Source organism: Gymnogyps californianus, chromosome Z (genome assembly GCF_018139145.2).
Source record: "Gymnogyps californianus isolate 813 chromosome Z, ASM1813914v2, whole genome shotgun sequence".
Taxonomy (NCBI): Eukaryota; Metazoa; Chordata; class Aves; order Accipitriformes; family Cathartidae; genus Gymnogyps; species Gymnogyps californianus.
In genome coordinates this window covers 7,083,154-7,103,105 of record NC_059500.1, presented here as the reverse complement: position 1 = coordinate 7,103,105, position 19,952 = coordinate 7,083,154, and the positions used below count along the sequence as shown (strand labels likewise).

General features: G+C 40.2%; 1 protein-coding gene across 22 annotated transcripts in view; it reads right to left on the bottom strand.

Moving 5' to 3' along the window:
- Positions 1 to 19,952, bottom strand: part of SSBP2 (single stranded DNA binding protein 2) — a 188,493-nt gene that overhangs the window by 144,197 nt on the left and 24,344 nt on the right. The gene's annotated exons all lie outside the window — the stretch shown is intronic.

Genomic DNA, 19,952 nt, shown 5'->3' with positions numbered 1-19,952 from the left:
AAACTTCGGGCTGCATCAGGAAAAGTAATCCCAGCATCCATCCACAGCACAGAGTACAACCACATCTCTCAAGTGAAGTGCAAACAGATTTTTAGATTCATTCAGACTTGCGCATCTAGGAGCTACAATGACAACAGAGATACAAACGACTGTCACAGCTCCTGAAGGAGCTTCCCAAAAAGTGATCTTCAGCACTCAGGCACACCTCCAACTAAGTTCAAAGAGCTGGAATAAGGATCTCGCTGCAGAAAGAGGACTAACTCCTTCAGTGACTACCCACCACAACTTGGGCTGGGAAGTCCTGTTCAACAGCCCAAGAACAGGGGAGCAGTAACAACAACAGATTTCTCTTGATACAGGCTATGTAGGCTAGATTTGAATTAGAATACCCAAGAAGTAACACTTCCTATTCCTCAGCTGACTCTCCAGAGAGGCTCCCATCTGTCTGCATGTTTCAAGTCTTTCAAAATGAAATCTCATTTAAAAGAATGATTTAATAATAATGCTTGGAAAATGTCTATAAAACATTTCAGTCCGAGAAAAGAAAAGAAAGTCAGGCTGTACATCTTTTAAATTTGCTAGCTGAACTGTTTTTAAGAAGTAAAATGTATTTGCATGCACTTTGTGTTACATCGCTATTCTTATTTGAAACATTTTACTATTCATATTCAAAAAATACTAGTTTAACTAAACAACGTAGAGAGGCAGAGAATATATATTTCCCTATTACTGTTCAAAAGATTACGCAATATTAGATGCAATAACTGTCATCATGGCACTGACAAGAGTAGTAATTATTGCAGTGACCTATTAAGTGTGAAATTTTAAAATCTAGGAGAGGCATTCCATAAAAATTGTTTTCACTAGTTGTTTATATATTGTACATGCAATACACACACTACTTTACTGTCTCTCCAACTTCAACAGCAAAAATGTACTTTTTTCCTCAAATTTAAAAAAAATTAAATTGATATTCAAACATGACTGGTTTTAGTTTGAACCTTAAGAAGGGTTGTGTCCACTTTTTCATTCCAGTATTTTACAAAACAGTTATTTATTAGTTTGTATTGTGCCGTATCAACAAATGCAGAGCTCACTGTGCTAAGCAGAAAACATTTGGTTCTTCTAATGGAGCACAGTACGATTCAGCGCTCAACTGTGGAGCAGCTCAGAGAGGACACAGTGATATGCGTCTGTAAGTACTGCAGAGAGAGAGAGGATCATGTACTCTCTAGCCTCTCATCCCAAAAGCACAACTGCATCTGTCAAAAAAAAAAAAAACCAAACCAGTCACATCTTGTTGACTTAATTCTTCCCAGTTCAACTATCATTCAATTTTTAGGCAATAAATGGTTGTAGACAAAATCTGAGATCTAAGAAAGATGTAAAAGGCAGAGAGGAAGCACTTTCTACAACAGCCAAGATGACTTGAATACCCAGTAACGCTTTAAAGCATCTCATTTGTCTTCCAACATTCCCTTTTTTGTTCTTATCAAAACACGAAGCCTGCAGTCCAGATAAAAGGATTTATGTGATCGTATCCTTTCTACCCCGCAAAGGAAAGCAAAACAGCACAGAACTCAGGCGTTTATTGCAGGCGCACCACCTTCATAAGTCTGCCATCTGTTGAAAGCTTTAGCAAATACTGCACCATGATACCCAAATTGACAGTGCAATACTGTAATATTGAGACAGATTTGTGAGTCTCATCTCAGGACTCCTGGAGTCTACCTGCAAAACATGGCACACGCAGCTGTGCTCCAGCACAAGTCAACATCGCTACCCTGTGCCCATCTTCGCTCGTCCAAAAAACCCAAGATATTTCAACACTGCAAAAAAGACAACCCTAAAACTTTGACTTAAACACACGGAATGTGCTAATTAAGTGTAATTATAACAACATCTCCAACTCTTTGACATGCATTATTACATCGTGGTCTAAACATACTAGCAGTGAAATGAAATGGTGCAACAACTATGTTTATTAAGTGTGGAGGAGAAACATGGCAGATTTCAGGAAAAGAATAAATATTCCAGGTTTTAGGCTTCCAAGTTGATCCACCTGTGGTAAATCAAGAGCATGACAACGCTGGCAAGGGGACTGCCCGGCTCCTGTGACAGGAAAGCCAGGACCACCTTCCATGAACAGATGTGAGACAGAAGGCACAACAGAAAATAACCTGATTGGGTCTTATTAGATCTAAATCACTGGTCCATTCCTAGTTATTATGCTGTCAGGAAGTCTTTACAGAAGTTAACAACGTTATAGCTTCATTCAGAAATAAATGCATTTACCACAGAGATCAAAAGAAAGATACTAATGGTTTACTGCCATTAGTTGTTAGTTGCAGCAAAAGGATCAATGGTAACTGATGCTCTGAGGAAAGGCAGCAAAGAAACCCCCCAAAAATGCAACACTGTGTAACAAGGAGGATTACCAGACATATGAACTTTAACTACAGCATAAGACCAGAATAAGATAAAAATTAGGCTACAGTCCAGGTGTGTAAAATTAACAAATTAATAAACTACTTAACATCTCAGCAGAAGACGAAGAAAATAATAGTGAGATGGTCTTCAACAACAAAGGACTTGGGTTTGAAGCAGCATTTTAAAAGACAGTTTTTACTCATTAAACTGGTGTGAGAAACCGTGTAAAAGCAGCAAGGAGACATATGTTAAATTTTCACATTTGCATACTTGTTGACATCCCACGAGTAATGTGAGGAAAAAATATTTTCAATCGATTTATGACAACGCTGAAGTAATTTCTGTTAAAGACATGCCATAGGCCAGAGTTCCCCCCTCCCCACCAAGACAGATCACACATTCATCTATGGCCTGATGATACAGTCACTCATTTAAAAAAAAGGAAAAAAAAAGTTACTGTCTAGCTCTTACTGCTACAGCGCTCATTTTGCTAAGCTGGTGTGTTTTGCCTGAAGTTTCTGCTCTAATTGGACAAGGCACCGATACATCCTACAAGCACCTACTGAACTCCAAGGAGAAGAATCATTTAAGTGGTTCTAGTCAAGCAGTTATCAGAATATTACCAGGAAATAAACAATAATCACTCTAACTGTGCTGTGGAAATGACCTTCTTACAGGTTAAGGTGGGAAGATGCAATTAGCTTAATGAGAACTTACAACCACAGCCTTGCAGCAGTATGCCCACTGGTGAAAACTAGGTGGTAAACTCCCCCAATTCCAAGTCAAAAGATTAAGACAACACCTAACTTTCCACAAAAGGCAGTGAAAACCTGAAAACACCAGGAAGATGTTCACCTTATCTGGTTTTGGTATCTAACTTAGATGCTCTGAGTCACACTCCCTGCACCGCCCTTGCAAGCTTCATTGACTACATGTACGGTACTTAACCAGCTGTTCAGACGAACATATGGCTACAGAAGAAGGGCCCAAGTTATTATCACCAAGTCTTTCACGAAATAATTTGTCCATAAAAGGTAAAACAATAGTATCTTTGTTTCATTCCATAAGACGACATATACCAAGAACGTTTCTGTCTCTCAAGCTAAGACTGAACTTCAAGCACCGAGTTTGGTTTATCGTTATTTCTAAGGAGACAAAGAACAAAAGGAGAATGGTCACATTTTTCCATGAAGTTCAAAAGCTGGGCTTAGAAGAGTAAGGATTTGCAATAAATTAGCTTCTGCTGCCTCTTGAAAGCTGCCCAGTAAACCTGCCAGAAGCAGGCAACTATTATACATAGCTTCATGCAGTTGAGAAAAAGTGCTGTTGCTTTCATTGTTTTATTAGCCACATGTCATAACTAAAAATATATGTAATTTAACTGAGGGTACAGTGGTGTATAACCATTACCCAGAAAGTTATAAAATCAACGTGATGGAGCAAGAGCCTGCAGCTCCCCAGCTTTGGCAGTGTGTCAAAGCACAGTCCGGGTACTGTACCTTCCTTCTGCAGCACCGACAGTCAGCTTACCACTGTGATAAGCAACTGCTGCCTCTTCACCACAAAATCTACGATGGTGAACGACTGCACATCACAGAAATGTCCCTAGATGCTACCACCTCCTCCGCCAGCAATAGACATTATGCTGTTAACGTCTGATGCTGGATGTGGGGGGGAGGGGGAAAAAAAAAAAAAAATCTATAATGGGAATGTTTCAGATCTGAGCATCACCAAGATAGATCTAGCATTTTTGGATTGTTAAGACTTTATTTTTTAAAATATGGAATGTATTTTAAATAATTTAAAATTTTAAATATTTTAAATATTTTAAAAATGTATGGAAAGTTCTGCATATGACACACCACCAATTTAACTTTTTTAAAAACAGTAATTAAAAAATGCAATGAAAACTAGTAAATCAATATCCATACATAATTTTTAGTTTGTGTGAAGACGAATGAACCAGCTGAGATTTAAAAGATCTTAAATGTTCCTCTCTGTGTTTCAGGAGACTTGCAGTATGCCGAAATCACTATTCTGACCTACACGGAGAAGCAGCTTTTTTTTGTTTCCAAAAATGTATATAGACTTCACTTCAACTCCAGAGACTCCTAGGAATCTCAGTCATTTAATATCCAAAACATAAACCTCATTCTCTGAAATAAGAGAAAGTAGCACTGAATCCATATTTTAAATGTAACACAACAGCTAAAAACATCTCAAATTTGGGGTTTCTTGAACAAATTTTCTTGAATCCATCAATCCAGTACGTTAAAAACTGCTCTGAAGCTCTTGATGGCAAGCTTATTTTGGTAAGTTTCAACTAACAATGGCAAACAATTTTTTTTTTAGAAAGTTTTGTATTTTTAACAGACACGTATGCCAAACCACTCTTTCTCCCCTATTTGATCATACTGACAGTCAATTTTCCCCTCTCTCTCTCTCTCTCCCTCCCCATATATTTATATACTAATATAATTTTTCCCTATATATTTAATTTTTGCTATCTTTTTTCATATCTACGTATGTACAGACATATAATCTTTTCCTATACATCTCATCTGAGATTTAGGTGATTCATCTGCTGTCAATTATCCACGATAAGAGAAGACTGGGAAAAGAGACCACACAGGCCATGCTGGGGGCAGAAGTGCTTTGCTGCACAAAGCCGAACCCAGCAGAGTCAGCAGTGCATACCTCTACTCAGCTTCCCTGAACAGTGCGATGATCAATTTGGATGGAGCATCAAACTCGAGCTATACCCAAGAATTTAGTTATGCTTTTTTGATTTGCTTAGGCAGGTACACTAACAATGGCCTCGACGTTACAGTGATTTATCTGCACACACACCCCCAGCACATCAGCTCTCCCAGGCATGCCGTTTCACCTACACAGCGTTCACATTTTGGTTTGTTTAGCTTGAGCTCAGCAGACTGCTCTTTTCAAGAGCCTCTAATCATGCCAGTCTACTGGGGTTTTTTCCATCTCAAAACATGATCTATGTTAATGTTAGTGCTCTGTATCCCATCAACAACGTGATCAGTTTTCTTAGAAACACCTGGGTATTAAATGACACCCAAACACTGGTCTGAGGAAAGAGTATGTCCCAAAGGAGATACTTGATGTTTGTTCGACTATGTGCACTGCCTTTTCTGAGAGCTCCAATCACAGCCCTACAAACACAGGCAGCATAAAAGTGTATGTATTCAACTTTATTCATATCCATTTATTTCCTCCTCTCTCTGTAGACAGCAGAAAACATTCTCCTTGTATGCAACTAACTATTTGGGGCTTATACCCAGTGCTATAATGAATAGTAGCCTCAGTGCCTTGTATTAGGCTGATGGTAGTTTCCGAATAAGCTGATCCTTCTCCTCGTTTGTTCCAGTTTTACAGATAGGGGAAGCCTTCTCCTATCATGATTCTGGGCAGGTAGACTTACCTCTAGTCTCTCTTCCACTTGATTGCTTGCAAGATGGCCTGAAAATATGCCTCATTAAGTCTGGTCACCCTCCCCTTGATTATGTATACTGCTTCAAGTATTAGAAAAAGTTCTAACCTAGTAAGTGCCCTTTTACTCTAACAGTATCAGAAATAACAGCAGGATTTTTTCATTTTACCCATACACTTGCAACTCTGTCATGGTTTAGCCCCAGTCAGCAGCCAAGCACCACGCAGCCGCTCCCTCACTCCCCCCCGCTGCCCCGCTCCCAGTGGGATGGGGAGGAGAATTGGGAAAGAAGGCAGAACTTGTGGGTTGAGATAAGAACAGTTTAATAACTAAAGTAAAATATAATACTAACAATGGTAATAATGAAATATAATAATAATAGTAATGAAAAGGAACATTAAAAAAAAAAAAAAAAGGAAAAAAAAAGGGAAAAAGCCCCAGTGATGCACAATGCAATTGCTCACCACCCGCTGACCGATGCCCGAGCAGCGATCCATGCCTCTCCTGGCCAACTCCCCCTGTTTATATACTGGGCATGACGTTCCATGGTATGAAATATACCTTTGGCTAGTTGGGGTCAGCTGCCCCGGCCATGCTCCCTCCCAGCTTCTTGCATACCTGCTTGCTGGCAGAGCATGGGAAACTGAAAAATCCTTGGCTTAGGATAAGCGCTACTTAGCAACAACTAAACCATCAGCCTGTTATCAACAGTATTCTCACACTAAATCCAAAACACAGCACTGTTCCAGCTACTAGGAAGAGAGTTAACTCTGTCCCAGCCAAAACCAGGACAAAATCACAAATTCTTTTTGTGTCCTAATTTCACATGCTTTTACTACTTAACCTCCTGTAGACTTCAAGCACTAGTATAACTATTTCCAACAACACGTTAACTTGTGCACCAGTATATAACTAAACATTGAATAGGTATCTGGTATCCACTGATCTTTTGAAAAAGATCAGAGACACATGCTGTGGTCGTGTCTGCAGTCTTTCCCACAAGCACTTAATTGAATGGTTTTACATATTATCATCTGCTAAGGATGTCTTGGTTTGTGCTAAGATGTCACACTGCACAGTGTTCCCCACTTTACTTTCATCTGACTCTGGTAGAATTTCATATTCATTTTTGTCTCAGGTCTCATGTTGTAGACATTACTACAGGTCCAAATTACTGCAAAATTTAAACACTCTTCCGTAGACTCCATCTTGAATGGGATAATTTCCATTGATTTCCAAATACTTCATCAAAAGGTAGATTTTCTTGATGACTTCTAAGGTTTCAAATAAAAATCACCATCCTTTTTGCACCTATGTTTTGCACATATATTCCTCAAAAAGTTTTCCAGTAGAATTTCACAGGCTTCCTAGTCCATGGTTAAGAAAGAAGTAAGGCTTATGCACCTGAAAGTTTGTATTTTTCCAGCTATATTTGCTTGTGTAACAAAATAATATACCTTCCTGAAAACCTAGTTCTCTTGGGCCACTAGAGCTACAGCATTATTCCCACAACATTCCTCTGTGAAAGCTGTTGAACATCTCAAATGCATCAGCAGCTGCAATCCTCAGAAATAAGACTACCTTACTTTCATTTGCAAATGACAGATGCAAATGAAGAGTGAAACATTGACTTTGTATTTTCAGTGTTTACGGAGCTTCCCAGTGCTCTGTGCCTCCAGTTTGCTCAGGTGCCACTTATCTCTGCTTAACAGATTGCATGTTTCTGTAGCCTCTGCTTAACAGATTGCGTGTTTCTGTAGCCTCCTCTCCCACCTTCTTGCCTCCCCCAACCTAATGTCACCACCCTAGAAAGCTAAACCATTTAGATGTATCATTCCTGAAGTCACCTTACAGACAGTTCTTTGCTTTCTATGTGGATTGAAAGACTGCATCCCCTTCCTTCTCCCCTGCGCCTGGGGGCCAGGAAGCAGAGGCTGACTCCAGACTAGCCAAACTGATGCTCATGGAAATCTTTTGTCATCAAGGATGAGTTTGCTGTAGCAGAGGAAGCAAGACAAGCTCTTTGGGTGCTCTGGTGACTTGCAGAGACCATAGGCAGTAAAACACCTTTATCATGTAATTCTCAGGGCTGTCCAACGTGAAGCTGGTCTGCTGCTAATGCAGCCTTTGCCCTTTTTGCTTCTCCTCATGGAGCGCAAGCTATTTACACTGAAATAGCCCAATTCCTTCCCATACAAACAGCAAAGAAAGCTAAGTTCATCCAACCATCCACTGACACTGAGGACCAAAAACATTCTCTTCTCACTACTCTCTTGTTTCTTCTCCCCTTCCCAGCTAAGGGATTAGAAAATTAACCCAAACAAAAAAAAATGAACAGTTTTCTGCTTGATGAGTGAGTTGAATCAGCCTGCCAAGGGCCAAAGCAGGCACACAGGAGCAGCAAGAAGCAGGAGCGCTCATTTTGGCAGTCCTGGACTGCTAACATAGCTCTGCCCACACCGTCAATTCCTCCTGCTGGCTAGAATCTCAAACTTGGCATTTTATGAAAATATATGTATTTTTAAGGTAACCTCTAAGTAGTTTCTTGGGCTTAAACCATATACAGTATTCAACTTACCGTAACTATACAATATGCTAAACGGCAGCTAAAAAAATAGTTACATGACAAAACACATTTTAAAGTGTAAGCTGATACCTTTATAAAAATACATGAGGTTCCACCTCTTCCTGATAATAAAGGTGCTAACCTTGGTCTTCCCTGCTGCTTTCAATGGGATAGTAACGGATTTTTACATGCTATTTTTTTCCCTGGTATATAATTTTCTATAGCTAACGAGTTTAATGCAATACATCCTGCCCTGGCAGTAAGCGGAGCTAGCAGCATGGAGCTATCATAAGGAGAGTCACTGGCAGAGAGCAAAGCACAGACACAGTCCTTAGCAAAATACAAACTTTAAAGCTATACACATGCCACAAGATTACCAGTAGGTGGTACCTAGTTGAGCAGCTACGATATGACATTTCTTTGTAGACTTAAAACACTTGTTACATATGACAGAAGGTTGCTTTAAAATCCTGTATCAGCAGAAACCAAGGCTGACACTGACCCATGACACTGCAAACACTGGGTTTCACTGCTCACCATTTGCCACTTGTCATCCACCGTACTCAAAGGAAAAGTTAATTTGCAAATCTGCCAGTGACTGAAATGTTTTTAAATCATGTATGAAGAAAAAATACATTTGTGTTTTTACACCAACGGAAAAACAGTGACTGGCTTCTAACCAATCCCTTGGTAGCATGCACAGGCTGTTGGGAACATCGCTGCTCTACAACTGGTGCTTCAGCACTGCTTGCCTATGGCACAGGCAGATGACACTTTCTCAAGCTACAACGGCTTGAGAGGCTACCACCTTCAACACTTCATGGTGGTCTTTTAGATAGGAGAGTCCCTCCACCCCACAGTGAGATGTGCTACTGAGTACTGGAGGTGCTGCCAGCCAGCTCCAGTGCGAAGACAGCCAGGTCTCCTTTGATCAGCTTCAGCAGCAACTGGAGCCACGATGGTTTACGTTGCACAGATGTCAGTGAGGGGTTACCACAGCTCTGTTGTAGTAATAGCTCCAAGCAGTGGAGTAATATTATCTTAAAATATTACAGGTGTTCCTAAAGCAACTGCTTACCCTGGAGCAGAAAAAACTTCTGTCTACAGCAGCACCAGGAGAAGGCTGAGAAGAAGGAGGAAGCATGAACGTATACAGCCAGCTCCCCAAGGATAAGTTAGACTCATCTCAGATCAGCACCGACTGGACGTGCAATGTCCATCAGCCCCACAAAGCAACCATCAGGTAACTTAGTTTTCATTCATATGAAGAAAACGTTTTTTCTGAGTATCTGGCTCCTAGAAGGACCCGTGTTTTTGCTAGTAGCTCTCCCAGCTCTTCTCAGGAAGTATAGGTTAGTATAGTTCTCAAGAAGAGTCTTACAAAGGTAAGTATACTTCTCAGGAACTATAGAATCTTGCTTGTTGAAATGTGGAGTGAAGAAGTGGAAGAAGAGGACAATGGCCGGTACCATAGACAGGCTGGAGGTCTCACACTGCTGGTCTGCTTTGTAAGAGTCACAGTTAATGTTGGGTTGTTTCGGTTTTTTTCTTCTTTTATAGCATATCATGGTTAAACCCAGTTGCAGATAATTAGTCAAATAAAGATTGTATCATTCCTTCCCACTCACTGCCTGCTCTAGTTATGTTTTTAAACTCTGTTAAGAACAAACTCCGTACTCGGAGGTTGATAGGATGTTCTAAAGAGCTCCCTTCCAGGATTCACAAACTGGCACATTACCATAGGAATATGTCAGCGTACGTGTCAGTGTACCAACAGGCTGATGCGGCAGCCAACTGGTAACAGAAGCAAATCTAGCCATCTACTTGGAAAGCCATTGAGCTGATCCTGCCCAGCCTTTCAGCACACCCGTATGGCAACCCACAAATAAGAAAGAGCCGAACGATTTGGGTTCAAAGAGCAGCATACAGCTGTGGCGGTTTCTAGCGCACACAAATCTCCTCCTATAAAAGGCTCAAGGTTTTGGAGAGAAGACTTGTAAGTTTAATGGCCGGATTAGATGAAATGCATCTCACACTTACTAGCAAAATGTTTTCTGAATTTCATCACAAGTTTCTTGTTGGAACCAAATAGTCAAAGACTGACTATTACTAATACTCCTGGCTGGCAGATTATCTTAGTGGCAAGCTGAAGTAATAAACATTATCACAAAAGAATAAAACAGTAGACTTCCAGGAGCCACAATCAATCATGAAATGGAGAATTAGTCTCAAGAGGTAAAGGGAGAAAACAAGGATGAAGAGCCAAGCAATAACAAGTCACCTCATGAATCTTATGGGAATCATATGGGATGAGAAAATTGAGGACGAATTTCTCTGAGTAGCTATCTAAAAAGTGATGGCGGGAAGTAATTTGTATGACTGATTATGAAACGATAGAATTTTCTTCTGGAGAGAGGAAGTTCTGAAAGCATCAGAGGAAAGCTACCAGACCTCAGCAGTCAAACAAATGCAGGGAACTGGTGGAAAGAGTTTCTTCAAAAAAATATAACCTGAAGAAAAAAAGTGCAAGACAAACATCAGGTGATTCAGGCTATATTAAAAAAACTCAATGGGAAATATCAATGGAAGACAGACAGGAAATAATAAAAGGTTACTCTGGCTGCATCAAAGATTCCTCACTGATCCAAGAAAAAGGTGCAACAACAAAAAAGAAAGTAAAGGCACACAACAGTATCAAGGAACAAGACACATGAGTTGCAATGAGCAAGGACATCAATAAGGCAGCAAGAATAAAGCCTATACGACCAAAGAACTAGAGTTCCAATATTTAAGGCAAGAAGCATGTAAAGCAAAGAGAAGGTAGGGAAGTCTTAAATCTCGCTGCATTCTTTGTTTCTACCTCCACAAAACAGCAGAAGAAAGCATTACTAATTAAATACAACAGGAATACACACAGCAGCAGGAAACAACAGGTTAAAGAACAGCTTAGTAAGAGCTGTACTACAGGAGAGAGGGCTGGAGCACATTGCCTCAAGAGTGCTAAGAAATGAGCCAAAATATTTTCTGAACTTGGAAGAACTGAAGAAAGCCTGGTACGCATCTTTTGAAAAGACAGTAAGAAAGGTCCCAGGGATTTACACACCACTCAGAAATAATCCTTACCACCACAAAATCTCACTTTTTTGGACCAGACGAGCTATGAACGTGACATTGGCCCCGTTTCTTAAGAAGGGATCACATGAATTCTACTTCACTAAAATCCAAACCCGTTCTCCGATAGAAGGGCCAGCACTGCTAGAAATGGGGAAAGCAGAGCTTGACCTCAGCGTTAATCATCCCGGCCTCTGTCAAGATAGGCATCCAGTGGCAGCCCTGGCTGCACGGTGCCCCACGCGTGGCAGCTGTGAGGCCCCTTCTGGAGCAGCATCGAAAGAGGCTGTGACCAACCTGCTGGTGCCAGGAGGCGTCCATTTGGATGTCAGCATGGAGTCAGCAGTATGTTCATTACTTCTCCAATGCCACTGCTCTGCAAAAGCTGGAGACGCAGGTATGATGGGAAAAAATTAAGCTTCTTCTAAAGCCCATGCCCCTCCTCCCCCAGTTCAGAATGGCTTTCCTGTATTTATTTTGGGGGCTGGGTCATTGCCTTTGAATGCCTTGCGATTCCAGAGCTGCAGATGACACAATGTCAACTCTGACATGAACTTTTATGCAGTTCCTTCATTCCTTCTGAGCCAGTTTCTCTGCAAGAGGTCATGCATGCTGCTTGCCTGCGTAACAGTGCACTGAATGGCGCAGGCTCAAGCAACATCAGACAGCTGAGGCCACCAGGAAAAGCAATTTTCAAGGGTATGCTACTAGTTTAACTTCTCTAAACTTTGGGGTCCAGTAGATGACAACCAAGCATCTGCCTGAACCATAAAGTTTCGCTTGCAAAACTGGCAGCTATGATGCTAGTCCCTGGTAATAATCACCCACTGGCTTTCAGACTGCTACTCATGTTGGGTGAGAAGTTCTGCACAGGGGACTGAGGTGGAAGAACTCAAGGTATTTCTCTAAAAAAGAAAAACAAAACAGCAGCAACCACCCCAACCAAAAGATAGTCTTTATATGTACAGGTATAAGTGTACGTACAGAAATTCTCAGCATACGTAAATTGATCCTGCAAAACTTCATGCACAGTATTCCTCCTGAAATCACTGCAATCTTCACCCACAGGACAACTGCACACAATTTGATATTATCAGACCTACCAACTGCCACATGGCTGCCAGCTCCATACACCTGTCTGCTGAATTCCCACACATCTGGCTAACCCGCTAGAAGGCTTTAAGCATTTGCCTGCTATTCCTCCCCTTGGCTGATAGAGACATGCTGAGTAGACAGCTGGAGGTATTCTCTTGCTGCTCCCCAAACTGGATCACGGCCAAGAAGGATTAGCCAAGACCCCCAGCTTACTCAACACTTCCACTCAGCTACAACTCCAGATAAGCTCAAGCACCCAGCCGCAAGCTACAGTTCATGCGTGACAAGTTTGCTGAGCTTCGAGTCCTCTCTCAAACTGCCCAGGGGATCATCTACTACGCAAATATATGTATTTTACAACTTTACAGATAATTTGCTTAGACTCCAAACTGGAAGTTACTGGAAATATTTTCTTTTGAAATGCAGGTCATAAAAAAAAAAACCAACTAGTTTTAATATCCTCCAACAATTTTTTATAGTGAGAATATTTTCCAAACACAGAGAATTTCATCAACAGAAGGAAGATATTTGAAAACTTGGCTTACAAAGAGTTGCTCCACCAAAAAAAAAAAACAACCCCAAACCCAACCCCCCCCCCCAAAAAAAAAAACCCAGCAACAATAAAATCTTGCAGTTGTGAAGCTATACTACCAAATGTTTGACTAGCAGTCTAGAAAATTTTAATGCTAACTCTCCAAATTGCTTCTACTTGCTGGTCTTTGAAAGGAAGAAACCAGATACTGGACAAAAGGGATGAAAAGTATTTGATTCCATACTGACATCTGATGTTTGGTGGAAAAATTGATACAGTATTGTATTTCCTCATAATTAAAACAGGGAAAATAAGCAAACCACTTCTCATACAATCTCTGGCCAAGCACTTCTTATTTCTAAATCCAAATTTAAAGGACATAAGCATCAAAAAGACTGCTATTCTACCATGTGTGGGACACAATTCAGACTGGCTGTTTTGCTGTTGCCAATTACAAACGCATTTCTGTACAGTACATATTCAATTCAGAAAAGGTTATCTTACATTTGGCTTACACTGGAAAACAGAAAATTATATTTTCTCAGTTTTCTAAGTAGGTATTACTAGAATACTATAATCCATATTGGATTCAGTTTTTAAGTTAACTTCACTGATACTTCATAGGCAGGCAAGTCAGGAAATACAGAATGTAACTCAATGTCATATTGCCAAGATGCAATTGCCGCAGCACAACAGTAAACAGTCAAATGGGAGACCTGAACAGGCCATGGACAAATTTTAAGATGCCAGGAGCTGGCACTGGAAGGAAAAAAAAAAAAAAGGGAGGGGGGAAAAAGGGGGGGGGGGCGGGGGAAGGGGAGGAGGGAAGGGAGAGGGGGGAAGGGAGAGGGGGAGAAAAAGGGAGGGGGGACAAAAAGGGAGGAAAAAACCAAATCCAGATGGGTTCTTTGCAGCCAAACAATTTAAGCTTCCAGAAGTTAGCATCAAGGCTTATGCTTCAATAAGCTGATGCAGCCCAACACTGCACACGTATTAATATAGCTGAATGAGTCCACACCTGACCCCACCTATGGGAGCACAACTCAAATCGCTAATACCCTTGGGGATTACCATCAGTAGCATACCAAGCATAGCAAAGAAGTACTTAAAACTGTCAGCTTGTGACCAAAAGGAAAAAGACAGTGAAGATGTCTTAATGGACTCAAAGGTTTACGATTTAAAAATACTGGTGAGCTCTCTGCAAGAACTTTAGGCATGGAGGCAGTTTTGCTAAGGAGAGTTTCAGAAAACATTTTCCAAAACATGATTAGTGATAAAGCATTTTACCTAAACATCCTCTGTAACAATAGCGGGGGGGGGTGGGGGGGGGGGGTGGGGTGGGGAGGGACGGGACGACAGACGGGACGGGACGGGACGGACGACACCTTCAAAATGAACTCAAAAATGTTTTATTAAATATAAACACTACTTTGTCTATTGCTCAGGTTCAAACTACTACCTGAGCAGCATTTTTAACTTCTTCTCAGTGACATTTTAAAGAATTCTGATCAAACTGCTTGAGAACACAGAGAAGTTGATTAAAAAGTCTTACACAACTTTCACGTGTTTTTCATTTCCTAGTTAAATATGAATACTAATATTCAGCAAATATTTGTATTTAAGAGGCTGTTTACACACTATTTGAAATTGACTCAAGTTATTTGTATGGTATTAAATAGATCTGATCTCAAGCCACAAAGCTACACACACACATATTGCAATAGTTATGCTGCTATTCCATGCTTCGTTTATTACCTTCATCATCCTTTCTTCATTTTCTCAGTTTGTTACCAGGAAAAAAGAAACTGATCTTGAATTACTCTGTAAACTCTTAAGAGCAGATTCCAGTGTAAGAGGCAGTAGTCTGCTCAGCATATGAGAGCTACAAATAGCAGAGAGCAAGAGATCTGCCTTACTGAACCTTATCCTAAACAAGACTCCCACCTGCAGAAGCAAGGGAAAAGACTTACTTTTTTTTATGACTGTGGCTTCTCCAGTCTACCAGCATTATCTCTACTAAGTTGTGAGGAAATGTTAGTACTACCAGGGATGGGAAAGGTGGGAAGGGGGAGGAAGCTTTAAGACTCCTCCAAAGATATCGTACAAGTTGCTTCAAGTATGAAAAAAAGCTAGCGAGATTCTTTTACTCTTTCTACCAAACTACATATTTCTTTTTATCAGATTACATAAATAAATCAATTTATGCTTCCCTGTTCCATGTTTTATACATGGAAAAGAAAGGCAGAATTTTTCTTCACATTCACATCAGAATTTTTCAGACACAACCACTTCAGTTTAACAATGCATAATGATCAAATTATTATGAAACCATAATTTTATGTTACATACAACTTTTAAATGATAAATTAAGATTATGCATCAAACTGTAGTCTCTTTCAGCATGCATATGCTTTTTCCAAATAAATGTTAATTCAAGTTTCTGAACAACTGCAAAAAATGAGTGAAGAAAATCGTATTAAACTTGCAATGAATAGTATTAAAGTGAAAAGACAGAAAACACTCGTGATTCAAGTGAACTCTCCTCTTTCTATATTAACTGTTCCTTTGAAATTAAATGGAGTAAAAAAAAAAATTTCAGTTCTCACTAAAAACAGTTTAAATCATTGGGCTTACAAATCACTCTATTTTCGTGGTAAAATGATAGTCGCATCATGGCTGCAAAACAGACTGTTTGTAAAAATCTTTATTGTTTGGATGAGAAGTTACCACAAGTCACATGAGAGCGTGGCTAACAACAAAACTGCATCTTTTCCACTGTTAAATTTCATGCTTCCATTTCAGCAACACACAGAAGAAACCAACCTCTGCACAAAGTGATCTCCCACCTGACATACAAAAATAGTCCACCTCATTTTCGGTTTGTTATCCTGGGTCCTGTATAAACCACAAATACTTGAGATATTGAACACAGACGACTGACACAAAGATGTCCACTCTGGAAATCTCTGCCCAGTTGACCTCTGGAGTTAGCTGTATGCGCCCTCGGTTTTCTTCCAGTGGTGTAACATACACTTAGGCAAAACAGAGAGCACTGGAAAATGTTTATCTGTAGTGGCTGGGGAACCTCCATCACTGGAGGTTTTCAAGACAAGCTAGCTAAAGCCATGGCTGACCTGATCTACTGTTCGTGATGGACGCATTTCAAGGAAAACTTCTGAACTATGTGACTGCCAGGGGCCCCCTCTAACCAACATTTCTACAATTTTATAAACGGTTTCCAAAGAATGAATTTGCACCGTCTTCCCTCTTACTTCATCATGCACGGGTTGTTCAGTATCCCGCTCCTCCACACCAAAGCCAATCATTCAGAGCTGAGTCCTACCTTCATACATCCCTTCCATCGTACATGAAGTTTCTCTACAGAGCCGTTCCAACAAGAAAAGCCAGCTTAAGAGGAGAGGAGCCAGCAGTGGGACTACCTCAGAGAGGAGGTTCAAATCTCCTCTTCCACTGAACAGCTGCTGGAAACCTCATCCCGAACACACTCTGGAAAAGGGTTTCCCAAAAAGCTGAAAGTGTTGAATATCCTCCAGATCTGTCTCATGCTTAGCAGAGACAGACTAAAACAGAGAAAAGGATGGACTACACCTGAAATGAACAAAAATAATCAGTTACCATTAAAGAAAAAAGGATTGGGAAGGGGTATCACAAAGAGCCACCACTCCCATGACCAGAAGAAAAAGCTTCATGATTTCTCTGTCATATTAATTTAGTATGATGTGAAATGTATCTGCAAAAGTTTCCCTCCTTGAAAGAAAAGGAAAAATTAGAAAGCGATCTCACAAGAAGGTGCACACATACACACAATCTGCATTAAACGCAAGATTTGCATCAGCAGCTGGTTGCATTAAAACCAAAAATAAACAAAACATAACTGCCTGTTTAAATACAGAAATTAATTTTTGTTAGGAATACCATTTTTTACTCTCAACCTGACACAAAATGAGATTTGACTCTAAATCTTGTACTCAAGTTATAATACCCTACTTTATCTCCCAAATTACTGATGCTCAACTTGGTCCTATGTCTATTTAGAAAACATATTAATTAGTTTTTTAAATTTCCTTTTATTAGTATGTTACAAGAAGACAGCTTGTCAGCACAGCACCAGGCATTCACAGCTCTGGATTTCACTGTCACCTCAAAAAGCCAACCCTGCTTCATTCCCTCTTCAGCAGGGTTTTACTAGAGGGTTGGAGTTGAGTCCTGGGATTATATTTAGTATTAAATATAAAGTATTTATAAATCTGTATTAAGTAAATTAAATGTTTAATATACATTTTAACAATGGGTCATTTGTTATGGATTTTAGTGCAGCAGTTAGACAAAACACTGTCTCTAACACCTTCTACTGGTGTGCTTACTGCCATATATAATACACACTCTTCATGCCTGTAACCTATTTAATAACAGACATTAATTATTTATTAGCCCTCTATAAACAATTTATAAATGTACCCTTACTATAAAGCATGACTGGACTGGCCTTTACTTCCACAACAAAAGAGTCCGCAGTATTTTAACTGCTGCATTAAGAAGTAAACCCTACTTATAAAGAACTTAACAGCGATACACATTTTGTGATATAAAAATACAACCAAATAGCATAGCCTATCATTTATCTCAGAATTCAGTAATATGCAGTGGATTTCCCAAAAATTTATGTGAATTGGTTACAATGCCACTGTAAGCGAAACTAGAATCATATTTAGGTACAATAAAAGCAGCTTTTTATAACTCTGTCATGCAACTATTGGATAAATCTCGTTTTTCACCTTGGGCACCTAACTACTCGGTTTTGTGAGCACATGAGGTCCTATCCAGGTGGGCTGCCTTGGTACCCCATCACCAACAAATCAAAGGCAAATTTCAACACCAAATTCCTGGCAGCAGCTTGTCCATATGCTAAATTCTTCTGAAAATCCCACTCCCCAGCTCTGTGACCTGCATGTGCTAGTTCAGGTAGGCAGCTAAAATGGCAGGTTGGTACCCATGTTATTTATAAAACTCACATACATCTTCATTGCCCCACTTTTGTTTTGCTCCACGCTGTTCCAGACATCTTTCCTGCTCCTCTGGGTAACTTGCTGTTGACACAAATAATCTCCAGAGCCAGCAGCTCAGCACCATGGTGCTCCCATGCAGATAACGCTGGATGCTGAAAAGCCTGCATGACCACTCTCCTACTTCTCCGATCATACAGGTTGGGGAGTCCTAGAGGTACTCTTTTTAACGAGATCATCTCAGCCAAGACTGCCTAGGAATTCTTGCCTGCTCAACAGGGAATTAAAATTTTAGGCAAACTGTGTATTTTGCCACTCTAGGTTTTAAATATAGACTTTGGAAATAGTACTGTATGTTAACTGAGTGTCAATCTTCACTTTCAGAGTAGCTGACATTCTATGTTTTTTTAGCATTAAAATCAGTTATTAGTTTTAGTATGTATAAGGCATTCTGTGACTCCTCCTGGCACTGCACTGGCTTGCTTTCACCATAGATGTTGTCCTTCTCACAGAACTGCATTAAATATAAAGCAAATACTTACAGAATAGCAAAATGCAAGAAAAGTTACCTAATTGCAAGACACAAGGAACAACACTTTCCTAAGTTTTCACGTCCTCTGTTTGCACCTCCCTTCCCCAGGATTTTTCTCCAACTCAGTGAGTGAGTAATCAAGCACAGCTTTGTAACAGTGCTTAAACTTGCGGCATTTTTTTGATTAAACTCAGAATTTTCCTTACAGAAGACATCCGTTCTGAACAACACTAGGAGATCTAATGTGACCTAAGCGAACTGGTGGAACTCCAAACCCAAGTATCAGTGGTGCTACACATATCACTTGTGTTGCCCATCTTTGAAAGCACGTTCCATCAGAGAACAACATGTGAGTAAGACCACATGCAAAAAAAAAACCCAACCCAGATATCGGGAAGAATGCAGCATGGCCTCTTAACTCCTTGTTCCCAGCAGTCTGGATTCATTCAGGAAAGAGACATTGCACCAGGGGAAAATAAAACACAAAAACAAAGACTCACAGTGTAAAATTAATTCATGCAGCTCAAAATTACTCATCTATTTTAAGTCAATGAGAAAATATAAATCACAGTCAAGGCTGCTCTTTGTACATGTGAAAAATGCCTGTCGTAAATAATAAAATGTCCTTTTCAGACCTAAATTAATGCCTTCTATGTGCCATCTCACTTAACTCAAAAACACACACAGAAAAAAACAAGTTCTTGCCCATATGAAGTTCACAGGAAGGTTGACAAAGGAACAACTACATAATTTGAATAAAAAAGAAGTCTAAAGTTCATAAATGAAGAGAGATTAATCGTTGCTTTATAAGATATGTGAGGAAAAAGGAAAACAGAGCAAACATAGGAGACAATACCCATGTACATTCACATAAAAGAAAACATAAGGAAAGTACAGACACCGAGAAATAACCACAGGATGACACGCAACATTATGCAGCATTTAAGATCCTTGGGACAAGACAGCCTAAGCTGGCTCGCTGGCTGGAGGTACCAGGTGGGAGTTCGAAGAGCAGATACAGTGGTTACAGCAGCAGGAAAGAACACAGCACCAACGTCGTGACAACACTGGGGTGCAAGGAACTTAACATTCTCTACCGACTTCTGGTCCCCTTCTACTGAGGCAGATGAAGTACTAATACAGCAGACATAGGTATGCAGAGCACACTGGTATGTTCATAGACGATCATACCTGTACAGGTGATGCAATCC